The sequence below is a fragment of the Leuresthes tenuis genome, unplaced genomic scaffold (genome assembly GCF_036924035.1).
Source record: "Leuresthes tenuis unplaced genomic scaffold, fLeuTen1.0.hap1 SCAF_5, whole genome shotgun sequence".
NCBI classification, from domain to species: Eukaryota; Metazoa; Chordata; class Actinopteri; order Atheriniformes; family Atherinopsidae; genus Leuresthes; species Leuresthes tenuis.
In genome coordinates, this window is record NW_027325359.1 from 8,585,524 (window position 1) to 8,601,066 (window position 15,543).

The window sequence follows — 15,543 nt, forward strand, 5'->3', positions numbered from 1 at the left end:
GAGCTTGTCAACACGATGCTGGCACCATTAGGTGTGACAACTGAAACAAAGTTTTACACTGTAGATGGAGGCCTAAGGAGCTATATGTAACTTTTGGACTTTAAACTAAGAAGCAAATCTGCTTACGCTGTGGCTGCAGTGTTCTCATTTGTATGGTGTGTCCTCAGCTGCTACCACGACCGCGCAGTAGAATATATGCACGTAAGGAAATGGAGGAATTAAAACTCCTGAGTAAATAGTAAACCAGTGAACATATTGTTACTCTTTGCAGTCACATACTACTATGATTCAGCAGGGATTATCACCGCACATTCTCCTTACATCAAACGTGATGTTGTAGTCGAGATCACTGAAATGCTTGTCTCGCAGTGCGGCTTGCAGTGAACAGATTTATTTTTTTTCAAAATTGGGAAAGTTCTTTTGAGATTTTGCTGTTTCATTAACTTTTTCCAAAACAAAATGCCAAAAGTCCACATTAATGATGGAAATACGAGTGATGTGATAAACCATCAGGCCCAAATTTGGGTTCCTGAAATCGAAACAACTTATGTGGATTTAGTTACTGTGTCATCAATAATTTAATTATGTACACCTATCCTTCTCTGTGACATGATGACGGAGCATTGTGTAGGATTTAGTGATACTAAGCAGGGAAGTTGCAGTATATCCCCCATCCTGCTTTCCATTCTGAAAAGTTTAAGAGTAACTTTTGTGGCTATAAGGTAATAGGACATAAGCAGTGTTTAATTAGCATGTCATGGGCCAGTGTAATCAAGTGATGGTGCTCTCTTCACTCATTAGGAGACCTATGTCCTATATAGATATAAATAGCTCATTCTAATGTAATTAAAATGTAATTGGTCTTATTCTTACTTGGTTCTGAATGAAAACGTGCTTTTTCCACTTCCACTGTTTGGTTTCCACAATGAGGCTGTGCTTATTGCTAATAGCTGATAGCTTTCATTTACATGTGGATGGAAACTATGCCAAAGGTAACCATGGAAGACACATATGATGTATCTTTTTCAGTCCAGATGTTGTAACATTTGTGAGATTGTCAGAAGCTGGATAGTCCAAAGGCCATTTAAGAAACTTTGAAGTGTGAGAGCAAAGACTTAACACATTTAATACATTGCACTTCAGCGACTTTTGTCTACAAGTGTATGGATTGGTAAACAAATCATTCTCAAATTATGCCGGGATGGCTCATTTTCTTATTGAGTCCCAGGTGCCGCTATTTTAATCATTACCTAATTGTCTGGCTGCTCTATCGACAGCATGGAGGCCTCCCACTCTGATTCTGCTGACACTGGCAGGGCCTCCAAGATCTGGGTTAACCTTTCGATGTCCATTGACGCTCCACAGGCTGATGATGATTGATCGAGGTGGCCCTTGCTGTTAGATAATACCTAATCAGCGTTCAGAGTAATTTGTGTAAATGAGACCTCATTATTGATGGTAGGCAACTTTAGGAGCTTTCATGCACACTGAATCTAAACAGGGATTAGATCAGCAATAAAACTTTGCTGTTGTGCCTCCTGCATCTCCTGCTTGAGATTGAGGGCAGACCGACTGGTTGAACTGTTGAATGGGAAATAAGTGGGAGAAGATGAGTTGGCAGAGTGCACACAGAGAATGAGAATAAACTGCATCCTATACAGTGGACCTACTACACCACTATGATGTATTAAATTGGCTGACTATTCACACTGTTGCAAACAATAAAGCAATATGGTGATTTGATAAATCACGCACCGTGCTTCCTGGAGTTTTGCTTTCCATTTACTGTACATACTGCACTGACTTAGATTTGCTCCTTCTTATCATGATTAAGTAATCTGTGATGAACCAATGGAAAATAATTTTCCTTTCCATGAGATGACTCGCTGTCAGAAACTATTTTGTCAGCACCTTGGCAGAATAAGTCCATGCAGGGTATTAAAATGATAATAGAGCGTGTGGGTGCTTGACAAGGCGGCTCTCATGGAGATTATGAAAAGTAACTATTATATTCAACCCTTTACAAATTTAATCTCTGGTAGAAATGACTGCCAAAAGGCAGACAAAAGTCAGCATCTGGACTGTCTCCATAGATAATGAGAACACAATAAATATACAAAAATATAGTCATACATCGCACCAGCAATTACGTTTTGATGAAAAAAACATCTGTTTCATAATCTGGTTTACTTAGGTCTGAATTTATCATTTAGTGATTATCATCACAATATTCTAAAATCAAAATGAAGGTGCTGTTGCTTCTAAGATGTTGATGTTGGAGGATGGATGGCTGCCCCAAGGACATGGCTAGTCCTGGGCCCTGCAGATGGAGCTCTGCCCCACCAGTCAACAGCGCAAGGCTCGGCTTCTGACATGACGACACTAGACCTTGATGATGATTGATCATGTTGTTTTCTTCATTACTTTAAACTCAATCAGTGCTTGCTGTAATTTGAGTGATGATAGCTCATTATTCCAGCGTTTAAGGGCTTCTTTATTTTACCCCACCAGTGGACCCTTTGGGACAGCATTATAGGATCAATGACTTTCCTCTTTTTTTTTTTTTGCAGACACATAGCCAGCTCGGAAAACCTATCTCAACTGTGAAGTTCAAATGAGCAGCTCGTAAGGAACACAAAGTGTTTAGATGGATTTGATTGTCAACAAAACTTAAAAAAGGTGATGGCTCTACTTTGAAACTTGAAAATCTACAATCACGAAAATAAATCATTTAGTTTGGGAAAATAAGACGACCATCACACTGTTTATGATAATCTTCTCCTTAGTTTGATGTATACATTGTAAATTAAATAGAGTGATGCAAACATACCAGGAGATAAAGACCCATGTTTGATCCCATTTCAACATAATTATGGTAAGTAGATATTTGCTAAATTAAAAAAAAAAAAAGAAAAGGAAAAGTGTGGACCTCTTTCTTTTGAAACTTCAATGAACAACTCATTAAACGCACAACACTTCAGTTCCAGCGATAACTGTGAAATACTTATTTTTAACTAATTAGCTAATTATACGATTATGTCTGATATAAATACTTGTCTGACCCTAATTCCATCACTTTCCTGTTATTTGACTTATAATCATATAATGGAAACAATATATTATAATAACAAATATAATATGATTTAGAATAGTACAAAAATCCTTACAAGCAGTTGTTTTTAAATAGGTGTAAGCAACGTATCATAGATATGATACATATCTCCCTGTTTAAGCTCTGGCTTAATGTTTACATGCTATTTAACACATTTTATGTTGCTATTAATCAGCTATTGAACCAAACCACACAAATGTAGCTATGGAAGACAAAAACAAACTAGAATAATAAAGATATTAAAATATACTTGCAACATTTAGAATAAGACATCTAAACCAATTGTGTTTTGACAAAATCAGAGGACAGACATCTGAATATCTACTGTTAGCATTCACAGAGACCAAAAGATGCATTACCATTTTCCCAGCTGGATGCAGTTGAGCACTGTCTACAGTGGCAGTGGCATATAAACAAATAAGAGCACAAATGAAGTTGTTTCTGAGCTAGATTAGGATCATGTATTTTTAGATGAGGAAGTCAAAGGCTATATGACTTTTATAATAAACCCTATGCAGGTGCTTAACAAAACAGCCATAGCAATGTGCAATTCCAATTTCAGTCTATGCCAACAATCAATCATATAGGTCCAAAGATGGGACGTAGCAATAAAGGCACCTGCAAAACCATTAATAAGCCTTTCTACTGCTGACAGACACAGATGCTGGGAGAGAACCAAGCAGGGGAATTGTAAAGAAAGGTCATGCCACAACTTCACACAGTCCGATCAGAATCAATACAAAATTTGGAGACAGAATATCAGCAATCCTCCAGGAATCAGTGGCAGATAGGGTGATTAATCATGCTAACACTTTATTATTACTTATGCCACTCTTAAGGTCAAAGCATGTACACATGACAATTTCTAAACACATCAGAAAACAAAAGTTACATGAGAATAAAATGGGTTCATAGAACTATTTCCATTACTTGCTCCTTGAAAGTGTTGTTCATCTCTTTGATGTTCTCACAATGACCCCACAATAACACTGATATGAAATTTACTGCATGAAAGAATGCTGTGAGATACATGAAAGAATCTACAGCAGTGAAGTCTATAACAATTCTTGTTTGTAGCCTTGACAATGTTGATCCTGTGAGGCATTAATGCCCTGAATTAGAGCAGATGAATGGGGCACTCTGCCGGTCATGACAGGGTTTCACTAGCCATCTAGTCTCCCCCTTTTCATCTCATTCCCTTTGCTGGATCCCTAGTGCAAATGCAGTCCCCTTTATTCTGATCTCAATTTTGGATCATCAAAAGATAGGTGAACATATGTTCAAATCCCGTGGCCTCAGCTACAACATACTGTGTCATTAGGGCTCAAATGAGAGGTTTTTTGGTACAATAACACACACAAAGACAGTCTGTAACATTATAACGGCAGGTAAAAATACACAAATGTACAGCACATATAGAGATGTGAGCACAATCACACAATCCTAAGTGTGCAAAAACACACCCAGTGGACTCTGACACACACACACACACACACGCAGACAGGTATTTGATGTTCTCTCTGTTTGAAGCCAAATTCTTGTTATCACTGCTAGGTATATGCCGTGCTCCATTTCCAAGGTTTTTGAGGAGAGTCCAGGACTTTCATCTGAGAGCCATCGTCTACATCGAAGCCAACAGTCTTAGAACCAGTGACATACTGACTGATGGTTAACATTTCAAAACCATCGCTTTAAATTAATACATGACAGGTAACATTGAAATACCAGGTGAGCAGAAACCACACACAGGCACCCAGGCATGACAAAGACACAAGGATCTACACCCTCACTCTCATAAAGACCAATGCTAATCTGCCTACGTCTGTCCCTGATCGCCAAGTATGTTTCGCTGTTAGATGTCAAATATCATCACTTTGTTATGTGTTCCTACTCCCTATGGCACACCTCTCCTCCCCACACTGACATCCACTCATTGAAGCCGTGTGAGGAATCACTTGCATGTAGAGTATGAGACATTAACCATTTTAGCCTCGTTGCCTTTTTGTGTCTCATATCATGTTTGACTTTAAGCAGCAAAGAGCAAAGGGTAAAGGTTTAACTTTTTAAAACATATAGGATATGAAAATGTTCAAACAAATTCAAGTTCAAACAAATATATATATATATATATATGATATGAATGAGCTCTGAAGAATGAATGCTGAATGAGCTCAAGAGTGTAGGTGGACAAAAATAACAGAAAAGACAATGCAATAAACAAATTACAAAAATGGCCTGTGGTAAATGTGTTTAATCATGATAGCTGTCTAAGTAACTCCAGGCCCACAAATTAGCTTTTGGTTTTGTTTTGGTCTGAGATGATGATGCTCTTGTGCTGTATCCAGCAAGCACATCTCTGCCAAATCAGGCATTCGCCATTAAACACGTAATTCCACCCACTAAGAACTGATTAGTTTAAACTGTGAATTTGTTTGAAATTAAACATTATTTGACTGCATTGGCACTGGATTTGGATGGGGTTAGACTCATAAAATAGGAAATTCTTCTTTTCATAAATCAAATCGCTAACAATGCTGATTAGTGTCCTCCATCAGATTCCAGGTATTCTAACCATATTGGTGTAGCCAAAATAGGAATGCACTGTTAATGCAGACTCTCATTATAAGACTATTGAATGAGGCAGACTAGAACTAAAGTAGATTTACACAAATGCTGTTATAAATTGTCTACCGAACTAGATTGCAAAATCTATTGTGTGCTCTTCTCCAAACCCTGCATTAAGTTGCAAAAAGCTTTCCATCAAATCAGAAGTTATTTGTTAAATCATCATACAAAGTAAATGCTAAAATAGCTGGTAAACTGATACTTGTACATCCTATATGAATGTAAAAGAAATTCTATCAAAGAACAAATGAGCAAATCCTTCTCAGACACAATGAATATTCCAAATCCAATAACAATACCTCAATAACTTAACTAACTCTATCAATGGTAAGCTCAAGAAATGATCACATGATTGTGAAGAGCATCTGTCGAGCAACAAAAATATTACTGTGTTTGTTTTACTATATCTAAACGCTGTGGGCTGAGTCTCTGAAATGATTGTGAGTACTTTAATTGGCTGAGAGTTGTGATAAGGCTCATATGTTAAAGTCCTCCCCACTTTAGTATGGGAGTCAGTTGAAAATCCGCAGACAAGTTGTTTGAAACCTTCCTGCTGTCTTCTGAACTTAAGCTCAGGAAACCGTATATTAAAGGTGTTTGTATGTCTAGAGACAATAAATAGATTCGTTATGACTTCATTTTTCTTCTTCTTCTTTTTCTTCTTATTTTTATCTATACCTTGTGTTTCCTCCTATTTTTGCTGCCTATCGTGTGTGTGAAATAAAGATGGAGAGAAAGAGAGATTGAGAGGACAGGGTGTGGGTTGAGGGTGTACTTAACTTCATTGTTCTAAAAATGTTCACTTCCTTTTTGAACACATATTTGATTTACTATTTGGCAGGGTTTCAATGCACTTTTAGCCTGCATTTTCAGCAGAGGAGGAGTTAGTTGACACTCTCAATTCAGAACTCCACCAAAAGCCGAGGGGATCCCTGGAGAATCGTTCATTCATTCAGCCTTCCCATCAGCCCATTAGACTGGCCATCAGCCAACATAACTGCTTCCTGTTTTTCTAAGACACCTTTTTGCATCCTCACTTTAATTCACTTGTTTTTCAAACTTTCACATTGAAGAGGTGGGAGATTACTTCAGCCTGAGGATTATCATACATTTAACAAATTGAAACCACACCAAATATAAGGGGAGTAATGGCACATTCATTCCCCTAATTCATTGGCAACTCAAAAGCATGAGGATCTGATTGAGAATAGAAGGCATGCGATATTCTTGGCTTGTTACAAAAGCGCCTCAATGTGCATTGCAAGTAAAAAAGTAAAACATTTCCACTATCTGTTTCTTTGGCATCTGAATTAGTCACTTTATGTACACACACACACACTGTGATATACAGGAATATAAGAAATTCTTATTCTGATGTATTCGTGATCTCTATGAGTAGGCCTAACATATTGCATATATTTAATATACTATTTTTCACTTGTGCTGAGAGACACCTGAAATGTTTAGACAAGTTATTTTGGAGAGTTTTACCATAAAGTGTCTCACAGTACATTGACCTTACAGTCGAGTTATTATTTGTAACGCTGCATCTTGTATTTACAGTATATAGAAACCAAAAGATTATCACTATTACATGTGACACATTAGCAAAACTGAAGCATCGAAGGCAAAAATGCAGAAACAGGAGTGTTTTTATACATGTAAGGCATAAATTATGTCCGATTGTGCAAGCTTGATGCCACCGTTGAACAGCCAGTCAATGGAGAGGGCAGGGAGAAGCAATGGAGCGATGTAATGTGTAATCTTACTACTCAATGGGCTGTGCCCAGCAACGGGCCTCTGAATGCTGGAAGTGTCAGAGAGATAAATAGCAGAGTGTCCCCCTCGAAAAACATGATTAATACCCCGCCTGGTGACGCTGCTGAAGATGAAGTGGGAGCAGCTGGCTCAGGCAGCGTAGGCACGTAGGGAGAGGTGGGAGGGGGGACGGGAGCGAGCGCAACGGAGCAGAGAGGGCAAAGAGTAGGACACACTGGCAGCTAGGGGAAAGGAAGGCAAGGCAAGGGCAATCTGGGCCACCACAGGCACAGGAACCCCTACCTCCTCTCATCTCCCATGCTCACAGCTTTAACTGTTTCCCCCCCTTTTTAATCAGCACTTAAACAATCTTTAGCTACTTACTGCATGTGCTGCTTGTACACACAAACACAAGCACATGTGCAAGACTTCCTTCACATCACTATGTCTTTGTCACCCTGTAAAAGTTGAAGCTTGTGTTTTTTAATGATACAACTTATGAGTGTAAGTAATATGAGGGAGAGCAAGGGGGTAGTAACGTACTGTATATTCTTAATAAACATTTCCATTCCCCCCAAAAGGGCACTGTTTAAGATCATATGTGAGCACTGCAATCACTCAGCCCATAAATCCTTCGTCAATAAAGTTTTGTAAGTTTGTACAAATTTTAGTTACTCTTCATTTCAGTGTTCCCTGCGGAGTGGGGCCTGTTTCAGTGGAGCTGGTTGAAACTCTCCAAACACCGCACAGAACAGGAGTTATTGGGTCCGTTCTGTTGTGTAAGTAAACATGTCGAGGGGTGGGCTACTTTTTCATGGTTCAGGGGCCCCAACCCTCCCCTCACACAATTAACTTTTCCAGTGTAATGAGATGATTGATATGCTGGAAGTGTGTGCTTTAAGGAGATATTAATCATTCCCTCTGGTAATTTTAATCATGCGTTCCATCATCCCCAGCTGCTGAGGATCACCTTCCTAGCAAACAAAGGGCGGCCACGCCACTTGCATAGTCATTCTGTTCTAGTTTAACTTTATTTTATGCTGGTTCCTCCCATCTGTTCGCACAAGCCTCCACAGCCCACGTTGCAAGTTGACAAGCTGGGTAAGCAGTGTGTGGGTGGGTGATTGTGTGAGTGTGTCTGTGTGCATGTATGTGTGTAAACTTTAGAAACACAGGCATCTTTGAAATGGTAAATCTAATCCTCCAGGTCCGTGACTGGTTGGTACATCGCCACCAGCCACCTCCACTAACACGCACAGTAATGCATACTAACAGCAGGCACGTGAGCACACACCGTCTCTAAGAGACACAATCAATGTGACACACATTCTGACGCACACACGGAATCATACACAAGCGCATATACCACATGGTGTGGGCAATATGTCAGAGCAAAGCATAATTTGGCATTTGAACCAGTCACTATTATTGGAAGTCTGAAGAATGCTGCAGGGAAGATTTATTTAGATGACAAACAACTTGGAAACTCTCTCCCTCTCCCCTGACTGTGTTGAAAGTCAAAGAGACTTATATATTCCCAAAGCACTGATTAGTTCATGTTGAGTGCCTCCATTGTGCTGTACTGTACGCCTGCATTGTTGTTGCATGTTTTTACCCAAGGCAATGCAAGATTTGAAAGGGTATTCCAAAATCAAAGGCATTTATCCTATGACTTTTAGTCAGGTGCGGCGTTGTCACAGTGAAGGCTAAAGGCAAACCAGCCGTATCTTTAACAAACAAGAAAGAACGCACTTGACTGTAAAAAAGAAAAAAAATAGCATCAACAACAAATAAAATCCACCCATGTTAGAGGTGACATTTAAAACATAAAATGAATAAGCTCAGAAAATCACTGGGAAAGAAAAATAATATGAAAAATAGAAGTGACATAGTCCAATAAAACACAAAAACTGCTGCTTCAAAATGCGCTCAAATAAGTGACAGCCTAAAACTTTCACTTGACAAGAGACCTAAATGTGCACTTAATCATGTCCAAAATTAATGACATCCAGCTGACAGATATTCCATCATCAGTACAGAAGTTTCTGAAAGTTATCGAAGGGGGTTTGTCTGGTTGTGCACAGATTAGCATTGCCTGCATGCAGTCAGAGGCCAGTGCAAAGCAGATAGGTTAATCCCCAGGACGAGTTGATAGGACACCTCCCTAAATGCACAGAGCCTAGCTCCTTTCTGAAACCCATTAATTGTGCCCAATATGAGGTAAGTAATTTAATTTTACATCAACTCCAGCCTCATCTGTTATCTGTGGCACACTTCTGTAGAGTACATAAAGGTAATAGAGGTTTTCAGGGGCTATTCCCCACTTATGATCAAATAATGATGAATGAATATGCCAGAAAGTGACAGCTGTTTAGATGTTTTTTCTCTCTTTCGGGGAGGGTGGAGTGGCTGGAAAGGCATCAATTTGTAAATCTACCTCTTTTCACTTTGAAGATGATAAGAAACTTCAGGGTTCTGTGTGTTTCAGTAAAAACAGGAAATACTACAGCCTACGTAAACTGATTATATGGATCAGTTAGAAACTGTATCAGTCATCATATTCCGAGAGTAATGCAGCTATTATCCAAAAAGAGTTCAACAATGTTATGCTGGAAGACTTTTATGCAATATTGTAAACAAATTCAAATTAGATTCTTGTAAACTCTCTCAACAGACTCGGAGACATTAGGTGTGAAGATCAATACTTGAGATTTATGAGGTCAAAATGAACAAGAAGCAAATTATGTAAGACCTCTCTAACCTCAAAGGTGTGTTTTTGCAGGCTGCATGGTACCTATCTGTGAAACAAGTGAACAGTTCAGTTGATAAACTGAATATTTTCCATTCAAAAGCATTTCCCATTTTATTATGACTTCACGCTTATCTCCGTTCTAAACAGTGTTGATAGTGTGAAGTGCTTTATGGGAAATGTTTCGTGAAAGGTGTTCGTAAAGAAAGCATGACGACTGCTGGCTGGCCCTCATTATTTCCACCTTGCTTTACCCTGGCACCCCTGCTCCACTGCATGACTAAGAGACAATTAATCCTAATAATCAGGGCCTTAGCCGTCATTCCTCATTCTGGCAGGCCTCTTTTTCCATAGGGGCACAGAGGGAGTGCCCGAGCCATGGATCTCTGCTGCACAGATGAACCTCATACAGATGTTGAATGAGCAGCGTGGTTAATGGCTTAGCCTTCTTATGGCCTTCACACATGTACAAAAATGGAAAACTGAAGGTGGCATTTCATCATGTCTACTACTGAGAAGGAGTCAGACCAAACTTCTCATACTTCTAAAAGGTTTCATAGCGTCTGCAAAAGAGAAAACTTATAGAAATATATTAAAGTGAACATCTTGTAAAGCTTGTTAGAAGGTGTCAGTGAAACATGTTGACACTGATCATGTTAGCCTCATTTACATACAGCCAAAGCATTAAAATTACTGACAGGTGAACTGAAAAACACTGAGACAAAACAATATTCAGCTTTAAAAACGTTTGGCCCTGACATTGGACATTGCTGTCTTGTGACACCCACCCTGCAAAAACCTACAGAACCCAGAAAATGAATTGCCAATGACCACAGATGATCTTTGTGTATACGATAACAGTTCAACACGTTTTGCAGCACGAAGTGTACAAACCTATTTATCAGGATGCAAAAAACACTTTCTTTTAAATAATTTTCTGTGAATCATATGAAGAGTTTTTATTTTATAGCACATAATATTGTTTTCTCTTGTCAGCCAAAAAGCAGTAGGTAGGTTGAGTACGTCACCGTCTTTCTAGGTTAACTACTTTCTGTAACATGCTTTTTATATGCTCTACATTTCCCCTAGTGGAATAAACAAGGTAAATCTCATAGTTGGCTGTGCTGTGATAACAGTCAACTGAAGTAAGTCTAACTTTTTCTGAGTTTGAATTACATTTACCACTAAAACAGCAACAGGAGCTCAGTCAGTATGACGAGCTTGCTAACAGCTTAGAGCTCTTGTGATCTAAAGTTAAAGGTTAAGATGAGACCACAATACTCTGTACGGTCAGTCAGAAAAACATTGAACATCACACATTCTACAATACAAAGAATTGATCTGTGGCGTTACAATATAATTTTTATCACAATTGCTTATTTCACCCAGTATTCGTTCTGTTTTGTTAAAAGCATTCCACTCTACATTTATTTTCTTCAGTTAAGTTTGTAAAGCTCCACATTCTCATGCTTTTAAGAAACAGAAGCTCCAAATGCCGAGGCCTTTGAATTTTCCCATCACGAGAGATACATTTCCAAGTATTCCGTTGAAACAGCGCGACATAAATAGCTATAAATAGCTATAGTTCTTCAAAAGCTTAAAGCGCTACGTAGGAGTTATTGTCCTGTTGCAGAGGCAATACTCTTTTCAGGATCCATTTGCATTCAAACTTGATGATATTTAGTGAATGGAATTCATTCTTCGTGCCACAGTGTTTCCTTTCCATCCGGCGCCACACAAGCTCAAAGTTTTGATCTGCATGCCTAACAGTTGGCAATGTGTGGTTTTCATTAAATGGTTTTCCCATTGTTTTATACATACCAACATATCTTTTGTAACACTGGCAGAACAGCTGAGTTTTAACTTAATCTGCCTACAGCTTTTGTCACTAAAGCCATTGAGGCTTATCCAGATATTGCTTTGCATTCCTGAGACACTGACTCGCAAGGAAGTCACAGTTGAAATTTCACTCAGGACTCGTAAACGTGGTCTGTTAGGGCTTCAGTGCTTCACTGTTGTACCATGCAGCCCCCTAGAGCACACCTTATTTGCAGTTATATGTTGTTTTTTTATTTTGTCTTTGGTCGATGTGTATTTTACATAGAATGTATATTCTCTTCCAGATCCTCTAAACTGCAGGTTCTTAATGACATTTTTCACTGTAGCGATGGCAAGTAGGAACCACTTTGATTCACCTTATAGCATTCCTGTGCGTTGCTGACATAAATCATCCTAATTTTCAGGTCCTTTGTTACTGAAGGACTACATGATTTAGTGTTCCCACATCAGTGAAAGAGTAGAATAATTTATGAAGCCCAACAATCTTCTGATATTCTGAATGTCTTGCAGGTAGAGGGTGCCCAAACTTTTCCATACACCACTGCTGCTCTCACCCATTACTAAGCAGGTACATTATTTATCAATTTTCATTTGAAAAAATCAACAAAATACCAAATCAAACAAGGGGCGCTTAAGTTTTCACATGCAATTGTAAACACCTTTTCATACTCTGTCAAGAACACATTAAATAAGTATAGTCGTGCTGCACATGAACACATGCTTTTGTCAGCGGTGCCAAAGCATTGTGACACTTCATTCATATCACAGCAGAGAGGCTGTGATGTAATGTTTGACTTATCAGCACGGGGACCTAATCTTCTCAAATTAGAGCCCAAATGACTGGTGAGTGCTACAGTCCCAGTGTGGGGAGGTAAAGGGAGCGCTCTGACCGCCGCAGACAGGAGGCCCAGGCAAACAAGCAGATGCTAAGGGGCTGCTTCAGATGCAGAAGAAAATCACTATCACAGTACAGCAATTAGGACAGTCTCAAATTCACCAAGCTGGAACACAGTGAGTCCTAACAGCATTCTCGGCAGCTATCACAACATCCCACACAACGAGCTCATTAGGCCAGCACATCTTGCCTCTGATTTAGGATGGAGGACTAAATGCAGCAGCACCTGTTCTCTGAGAGCCATCCATCCTGCAATCTACAGCCTGCTATGCTCAGGTTATGCATCATCTTCTTTAAAAAACGTGAAATGTGGCCATCCCTTTTCAGTTTTAAGCTACACCTCTCTTTTTCCAGGATACAATGTGAGGGACAGGCATATTAATCACACTCACAGCCACTAATGCTAACAATCAGTCAACACAGTTGGCCAGGCTCTCCATCTCTGGTGACGTAAAGGTTTGTCCTGAGGCCTGCTGATTTGTCCTGCTATGTCTGGCTGTAAGTGCAAATATACAACACATACAATAGTTCCCTTACATCTTTCCGTAAATTAGATTAAAATCTGTAAATGTACAGTAATTCTAAATTAAAGGGAGTTATAGGAAAAATAAATAATACCTCTTAGTACTTGAAAATATGCACTATTCACAAAAACACTATTATGCAGAGGCCAGTAATAGTTTGTGGAAAACTAGTTTGTTATTGTAGTGATTTTCTACAGCATGGATACAACATATGTCAAACAGTCAAGTTTCGAGAAACAAACAGCTGGCTAGTTCAACTGAGAGGAAACTGCCTACTGAGCAGGAGTGATCTCTCCCTGAGTGTCATCCGCCAGCAGCATGAGGCAGAACCAGCATGTTTGGATTCCTACTGAACAACAAGAATATGGCTCCTCTTGTCAACTTCATGCTGACAAGTGTAACATTGACACAAATTAATACAAAAGCTGCGCAATTAATTTCATCCTGAGCTTCAGTTAAAAAAAGGAAAGAAGTTATACACAATTCTATGAATGTGCTGAGTATGTTAGTCTATGTGTATAAATGTTTGTGTGTGTTCAGTTGTTCACATATGTCTTACAGTGTATGCAGTGTTTGTTATTTTTTTCCATTGCTCAAAAAAATGGCTAATTATTGGGCTTCAGGTAGCGTAAAATGTACAGCTGTGGTGACTGTCAGTGCTCGCTGGACTATTGAGCTGGTGTACAGCATGACAGTGGGTGGTGTCTCTAGCTTTCATACCAAGAATCACCCGGCGCTGTTGCCATCTTTTGCCAACGTCAATCAGCAGGTTTCTTCCGAAGCTTAAGAAAATCTAACTTTATCTATGCTTTTACACGTAAAGATTTAATCCTCATAATCGTCAGGAAAATGTTGGTCATCCCCTTGTGAAGGCATTTGTGTGTCCAAAAATCGAGATAGCGCTATAAGGCTAGTACTGCAGATATGGGTGAGGTAAAGTTGAGGCTTGATATTCATTATAGATCACCTCACATTTCCTGTTAATCACCAGATGGTAGTAACAGTCTGTGTGTATCTCTTTTGAATAGGATCTGCTGGCAGCAGCTGTATTCTATGTTTCATCAGCTCTAGATGGCTACATATCATAATAACAATTTGTCAATAAGTAAATGTTTCTTTACACATTATATAAATGTTGGGGCAGATGGTTGCCACTTGAGAACAAACTTTGCATACAGCTTGATGTGAACTTGTCTTGTCTATTCTTATATCTGATGAGTTACATATGTTAAAGTCACTGCTTTCATACGATGAAGTACATCTACTCTGAAGGCAATCTGGACTTTGTATCAATTAACTGCTACTTAACAGGGAAAGTTTGTAAGTTTGTCAAAATAACTGAAACATAATTTGCTAAATAGATTACCTTACAAGGTGGATCACGATAATAACAGACTAGTGTGCATCTTATTCTAGCAATGTGTAAAAAAAAACAACATTTTACTGATTAATTAATCTCATTATGTATGCTTTGTTGAATATTGCCATCACCTGCAACTCTTCACCCAGAATGGGCACTTACAGTAGATATATTCTGTTCTTTCAAGACTTTTGTTGCCATATATCTTGATTAAAACAAGGACAGTAAGATGTACTTCTACGGTACTCTTCAAATCAGGATACTCTCGTTCCCTGACTTCACAAGCTCCTCTATTGCAGGCCAGATTAACAACATTTCTGAGAGAATTGAAGTTTCCTTTGGCTGCATCATGGGTTTGACCACAGAAGAAGTCAGGAATATTTGCCTACGTAACCCTCTTGTACCCTCGGGTGCTCTCTGTGCATATGGTAGCAGTAGTGTCTCTGGCTACTCTGTAAATTTAGAAGAGCGAGGTCAAACACGTTCCTTTCCGGTGTTGCAAATTTCTGTTTCAATTAACATGCTGCAAACTCTTGGCTGAACCCACGAGGTGTGTGTGTGTGTTTGCATATTTTGGTGAGCCTTTTTGAACATGAACACAATTTACCTCTATCTTTAGGTGAGTAGTTATTACTGTAACCCAGGTGATGACACTTTAACCTCTCAACCTCTAATGTATTT